This window comes from Macrobrachium nipponense, chromosome 14 (genome assembly GCF_015104395.2).
Source record: "Macrobrachium nipponense isolate FS-2020 chromosome 14, ASM1510439v2, whole genome shotgun sequence".
NCBI classification, from domain to species: domain Eukaryota; kingdom Metazoa; phylum Arthropoda; class Malacostraca; order Decapoda; family Palaemonidae; genus Macrobrachium; species Macrobrachium nipponense.
This window is the reverse complement of record NC_087207.1, coordinates 13,226,077-13,233,576: the sequence shown is the minus strand read 5'-3', so window position 1 is coordinate 13,233,576 and position 7,500 is coordinate 13,226,077. Positions and strand designations below refer to the sequence as shown.

The 7,500-nt window shown below is 39.0% G+C and overlaps 1 pseudogene; it reads right to left on the bottom strand.

Annotated features, from left to right (window-relative positions):
- Nucleotides 1-407: 407 nt before the first annotated feature.
- On the bottom strand, nucleotides 408-4,441 carry LOC135226134 (glutamate receptor ionotropic, kainate glr-3-like; annotated as a pseudogene).
- Between the last annotated feature and the right edge of the window lie 3,059 nt (nucleotides 4,442-7,500).

Here is a 7,500-nt window from a genome sequence, read left to right as displayed (position 1 = left end):
TACCATACATACCTCCCAGACAGAGGAGGAAGAAGCCGCCAAAATCATCCAGCGAGAGCACCAGTGTAGAAACTCCGTCCTCCTCCCCGGGCCTCACCATGCACGCCGTAGCATTTTTTTGCCGTGAAATCCTGAATGTATCTGGGCTTATTTATACCGCCCCCAGCAACGGTTTCTTCAGCATCCGTACTCTTAAATGACAGGGAAAAGCGAAAACAGTCTTCCCAACAAAGTACTAGGATTCTTGCTTCATTTAAGGATGCATTATACTAATCGCTCCACAAATAAACATTGTGTGAGATAGGGCTGGGTTATACAGTGAAGGTAATGCATAGAAATCGTGCAGTTATACATATTAGTTTTTAAATATATGAGGCCCGAAACTCGTGAAATTTAGTAGTATTTCTATTTGCTTACAGTCTGTTAAAGTGTGGTATGATCGAACTTTTCTTAGGGAAAGCAAAGGCAGCACTTGATACCGAGATGGGCTCCTTTGCAATGTAATAGTTGCACTGGCCGGTTTCACTGTAGTCGTCGCTCATGATCTGAGGGAAAAACAAAACAAACACAGAATTCGTTAAGATAAGAGTAATCAGGACCAAGAAGGTAATGGATCTTAAGGTCTTCATAAATAAAAAGGACATTTTTAACTAATTTTTTACGCATTTGACAGATGCAGTTTATTACACACCATTTATAAATATGAGTATGAAGGAGCAGTTGAAAAGTAAGGTCGCTATCAGAAATATATGCAGCATCCCTCCCTGAGGACACAACCATCAGGTATGTCTATCATTTCCCCTGAAAATTAGGCTCCTGAATGAACTAGTAGACCAAACTTGGGAACTGTCACTATTCCCAGTACTCAGGTCTTGGATATTTGGATGATCTAGTGATCCACACCAGGTGCCTGTACACTTTCACACCGTATCGAACTTACAGGTGGCTCGAGGTAACCGGGGCTATGCTGGCATAAGGACAGATTAATCTATAAACAGCTAGGTCCTCGTCCCTATACCACTCTCAGTTTTCATTCTATTCTTCTCAACCACCCCACTCCCCAAAGAAAAGAAAACTATTATGTAGATAATAATGTATGAGTTTACTCGATTATTCCTGAGTGCCGTTGACTTCAGGAATTTTGAATCTCCCAGTATTCTGTTTCCAGAATATTTAAATCTTCTGTTTCCTGAATAGTTAAGGTATGGAGCCACTTTCAATAAGAACTCAGTTAAGGCCATTTTTCCCTCCCGGTCGTCTTATCATAAGAACGAAAGACTCCTACCTTCCTCATGGAGAAGAAATCACACAATATGGCGAACTTCTCAACATTCATCCGGTGGCGTTCGTCGTAAGAAGCTGTGATAAGGAAGCCTTTGTCGTTTATCACCTTGTAAATGCCTGATTTAGCGTCCTGTAATATAATTAAGAGCAGTTTATTATCCTTGTTTCCTAGTAAAATCTCATATATAGATATATATGTCAGCAACTCTCCGAATGCAATGTTTGGTGTCTGTTACTCTATATTGCTAATGATTGAACTCTTTTACTGCTTATGGGTTTCCCTCTTTCCCACTGCCTCCATCCATCATAAGGTGTTGAGAGTCCCACTCCCTCTGATCAACAAAATCTGGCGTAAACTTTAGTTTCTTTTGCAAGACACAGCTAAGAATCATCTTACCCCAATAAACTGATGAAGAGAGGTCCCACGTTCGGTAGCCCAAGGAATCTTGCCATAGTCAACCAAATCCTGCAGAGAATCTACAGGAATTTCAACCTTCGGTGTTGCCAGAAGAGAGGTCAGAACACCTTGGTAAGCTGAACTTAGAATTAAGGTTGCTACCATCCACGTTCCCATAAACAGTTGACCAGTCAGCATCATAGGTGGAAGCTCTACACCTACGACAGATGTTTATGATTGTTTTATCTAACTTAAACAGCTAAACTTAATACGACTATTTACTGTTTGATTGCTAAAGATCACTCATGTTTAGTGGTCAAATTATCATTGGTGTCAAAGGAAGCATAAAAGCCTCAACAAATTCTGAAACCATAACAACTCCTAATTCCTTTACAAACCCTGATAATCCCCCAGGATCCAGTAGGGAGTCCCAGAGCAAGGACCCTCAGGTAAACCTGGGTCCCAGGTTTTCTCAGACAAGCTGTGATAATAATCCCGACTTGGTTTAATATTGGAAAAACACGCATTTGAACTTATATGTTCTGAGACCTCTTTGATGGATGTTGGGTCCATTCCACCAGCTGTTCCTTCACCTTCTAGAAATTAAGGCTTAAGTGGGAGCCAACTTCGTTCCTACAGAGAAATGAATCTAAAATGGCCCAATGCTAGATTGTTGAATGGAATGCTTTTGCAGAATCACAGGAAACAGTTGCTGGGTTTTGTCTTCTATTATTATTAGTCAATCATACTTAATACTGGAGACAATTCTCCGGCTATTCTGGCACTTTCCAATGGAATCCAGAGCCCGCTGTTTTGCTGAATGAATAGAAACTCAGAAGTTTGAAAAGCAATTATATCTTTTACGTTATTGTAATCCATAAGTGTAATTTAAATTAGCATAAAATCCAAAATCTCCCTCAGTTTATGGTTAATATTGCTACTCTACTAGAATTAAAAAACAATTCCATTTTCTTTCTCTTCCATTTTTTCCTAACCTTCAAGCGAAAGTAACCCGATCAGCCAAACATGTTAAAAAGTCAGCAGTGGCCAAATCTTTCCTCGAAACTCCTGGAGACCATGCTCCAGCCTTACTGGTCCCCACTGTTGAACAAACCATCTCATAGCAACTCCTAGTACCATACTTCCAACAACTGCCACTGACAAAGCTATCCACACCTGTAGTGGGGTAGAAGAATGGAATGGGCAGGCAATCAGGATAAAATACATAAGAATGGTGTCAATACATTGTTGACACTTATGTATAAGTGTTATTATATTTGAGTATTTGCATGCAAGTATCTATCCTTCCTATCTGTAATTACTAAGATGTATCAGTTCATGAGAATAATCTTCAGGTAAAACATTGACTAGCAGTGCTAAGATGACAACTTTTTCTTATTCGAAATTGACACAAACTGTTTTGAATATAAATCTACATACATTCAAACTTGTAGATAAATACACAGAGAGGAGCCTTGCATTTCTGAAGGCGTCTTACCTGCCAGGCAAACGGCTTAACAAAACCAGTGAGGTCTCATTCGCGTGCAGGCCTCGGGAGGAATATACCTTCCTTGTCGATGTAGACAGGAACGGAAAAGTCGATCAGAAGGCTTCTCGGATATGTTATGCTGAATGGGCCTAGAGCCATGTCAACTTCCTGTGTGGGAAAAATTACTTTTGTTGTATTAATGTATATATATGTGTGCGTACTTACATACTTACATAGAGGAATATACGACAGAGGGATATTGCCAGGAATTAATGAGACTAATATTAGACTAATGTCCATTTGTAGGCCTATAATTGTATCCCTTACCTTCCTGTGACATTGGCCTATCATTCCAGTTGTTGATCCGTTGGGTAATATTCGACCCCACTCTCCTTCTGCTGGTTCTACTAGAGAATATCTGAATCAAATTTGTAAGGAATAGGACCAGTGATTCCAAAACCTGTTTTTATTTATTATTATTATTATTATTATTATTATTATTATTATTATTATTATTACCAAAAAGTTTGAAAAGAGTATGGGCGGTGATTACGGGGTAATTTTCCTATAACTATTGGGAGGTGCATTTGGACAGAATAGCAATGGAGAATATTTGTCATTTAAATAGAAACGAAAACTGTAATTAAGAATATGCAAACATTGATTCCTGTTATTCTTATTTAAAATGGTGGGAAGGAAAAATTTAGGGTTATGTATTGCCTTGGCTCAGTAGTTAGAAACATCACCTCATCTGTGAGAAACATGGGATTGATCCCCAACTTCCAAGTTATCTGAAAGTCTGTCCTTCTTCCAGAACAAATGTCAGCCTTTCCTCCATCGTCCAGAGCAAGTGTCAGCCTTTCCTTCCCCGTTCAGAATAAGTGTCAGTCCATCCTTTTTTGCCCTCAGCAATTATCAGCCATTCATTTGTCCACAGAAAGTGTCAGCACGCCCTTCTTCGTCCACAGCAAGTGTCAGCCCTTTCTCCTTCATCTATAGTGAGTGTCAACCATTCCTTTGAGACACTGCAAGAGTCAGCCCTTCCTATATCCATAGGAACTTTTACCCCTTCCTCCTTTGTCCACAGCAAGTGTCAGCCCTTCCTTCCTTGCCCGTACTTACGTGAAATTGAGTTTGCGAGCGAACGCGTCCATGAAGTCGACGAAAATCCCGGTCGACTTCACCAGGCGGCCCTGCTGGTCGTGCTCCATCAGCACCCAGGGGTCCCACACGCCGGCAGCAACGTGCAGATGTTTCCCAGAGAGCGCCATTGGACTAGACTCCAGAAAGTATCGGAAATTGTGATTTTGCTCGAGTTCCTTATCTGGAGTGATCGATTCTACATAGCAAAAGGAATAAAATATAATCAGCTTCAAATAGTTTGGGTAGGTAAAAATGTGCCACAGCTGTTTTGGTCACCGACACCGAATCTGTTTGGAATATTCCAAGTGTGGTGACTGAATACAACTTATTACTGACGAAATTTCACCAAGCCTTGCTATATACAAAGTATCTATCTGATCTGGAGAAGTTTGGAAGTTCTACATGATAAATAATTATCAAGTAATTCAGAAGTCTCATCATATATATATATATATATATATATATATATATATATATATATATGATGAGAATATATATACCATATAAATATATTTATATATCCTATATTATATTATTATATATATATAATAAGAGAGAGAATGAGATTGATGAGGCAGGAGGTAAGTTACTGAAGGGGAATGGACTGACGAGGAGCGGACGAGAGAGGAGGATCCATCACACCTATGTAACTATTAGGTTTCCTCCAATTCACCGCTTAGGAATCGAACTTGGGTGTGTGCATAGGTATCCAGTTTTGTCTGTAGCGTATTTACATGATATTCTGGTGTTTACTGCCAAGGATTATACTTGATCGTTCTGTCTGGACGAAGAAATGTCTGTTGTTTACCTATAAGGGTCAGCGCCCTTTGAGACTAAGGCAGCGAAATAGTCACTGGCTTAGTTCGGATGGGAGCATCGACTCGGACCCGACCCAGAGTTTAGACATGATGTCCCTTATCAAGTTAGTCATTCGCAAAGGTTCGTACGCGCTCCAAGTATTTTTGTTACTTACTTGACCTTACCGGAGGTCTTAGAGGTAAGGCCACACTGCAAGCAGCGAGGCTAGGTAGCATCTCGTGACGTAGCGGAGGTAGCGTCTAGCGATGCAGCGGCGAGGTAGCATCAATTCGTTGCATTACCACACCAGTCTTGGGCCTCCGAAGACGCACGCGACACGTTGGTCGAATGTGATCACTAGTGCAGTCATATCATCATCAAATTTGTTAAGAAAATTATTTTAATTTGAAAATATCTCCGTAGCGTTAGACGAAATACCATCTAAGTAAAAAACCGAATAGTGATTTTAACAAAGGAATGGAATTTTGTATTCTATATAAGGTCTCGAACGTATGATGACGAATTTCACGAATACTTGCATATAATAGATTTAAGTATATTGATCTATAAAAAAAACTGACTATATATTTGTTGATTTTGTACATAAATTACATATTTTGTATATGTATTGAACTTTCAAATATATCTTTTTAAAAGAAAAAAAAAATATTTGCGTACGAGCTCAGGAATGTTCGATTCATTGCTTAGCAAACTTGAAGAGACTGAATAAACCTGTAATAAACTTCATAGACCTCATTTCTCCTGAAGGTGGACGCTCGGACTCAGTGTTTTGTTTTAAAAACATCCTGCATCAGTAGTACGAGGAGCGCTCGCTACTAGAGTGTGGTCTAAATTGGCGCCAAGTCGCGCCATTCAAGCTGAATGCAGTGTCGCCGAACCATTACGCGGGAAATCGCAGACTAAGCGAAGTGAATCACGACAACTTACTGTTCTTCAAAACAGCTCATTAGAAGGTACGTAACTTGTTTATGGAAAAGTGAATCAAGTTAACACAATTCAAAATAGTCAATTTCCTCTACATCAGCCCCTTCCTATATATGGAGTGTTTAGGAGCAATTTTTATGAAGCGTTGCTAATAAGTCGTTAGTTTCTTTTTTTTTCTCTAGCGGATTTAACGTTGTCAGAAATTAGTGATACTTTCATCAACATAAATAATATCCATATGAGAATTATATGTATACACACCACACACACCCACACACACACCCACACACACACACCACCACCACACACATATATATATATATATATATATATATATATATATATATAATATATATATATATAGTTCTTGTAACGCCTTATTCTTTGTAGCTTACTCACAAAAAATTATACAATCAATGTGTTCCCTTAGGGAATACAAATGAACTTACTTTACAATGGTTCCTTATGGTGTCAGCGGGCTCCTTAATTGAGTGAGCGTGGAGGTAAGATCGTACCTAGCCGCCTCTGAAAGCAGCTGAAGTCACAATGATTCTTATATGACTTAGGATTTTAGAAAACCTGTAGACTTGAAAGAATTCAAAGGCGTCTGTTATGCGCTTGCAAACGGGTGGCTGAGTTAGCGCAGTCGTTGCTCCAATAGCAACTCTTCTCCGATGACGTGGAGTAATGTGTCATTGGCCAGTTTAAAGACGTGTGATGACGTCACGGGGCGTCTGTGATAAGTGATAACTCTTAAGTCTTCCTTGTCATTATTATGGGAATTCGCTGGTCAATACGCAAACTCTTTGACTCGGTTCCTTGTGAAATGTAATGAACAAAGAGAGTAACTTGTATCTCACGCTTTGAATGAGACTGAAAACTATGAAATATCTAATAAGCCTTTGTTCACCGAAGCTTGAATTTTGTACCCAGTAACTGGTTGACATTAGCGGTTTCAATAAATGTGAAAAAAATCACATGAGACATCTGGCTTTCCGTATCGATCACCCATCCAAACACTGACTGGATCCATCTTTATTGATCTTCGTTAACCTTACAAAATTGTTAACGTCAGTCTTAATGAATGTAGATTTTGTACACCAAGCTATACAGATAGACAAATCAATTGGTTCATCATAATGACATTAATTTTGAGCCGTTAGTCAAATGTTTATTGGAATTCACTGGATCGACCTAATGATAACTATGTCATTGCCAGAAATTATGCGCTTTATTTAATGTAATTACTGATGAAAATACAAGGCGTATACATTTATTCTATTGAAGAAGAATGATTCTAGTCTTCGTTCCTTATGAATAAATTTGAAATGAGTCAATGGTAATTATGAATGCATCAGGAAGTGTCATCATTTGTATTTTATTGCCGAATTGTGGTTATTCAAAAACTCACTCTCACTCTCTCTCTCTCTCTCACTAACGCGCG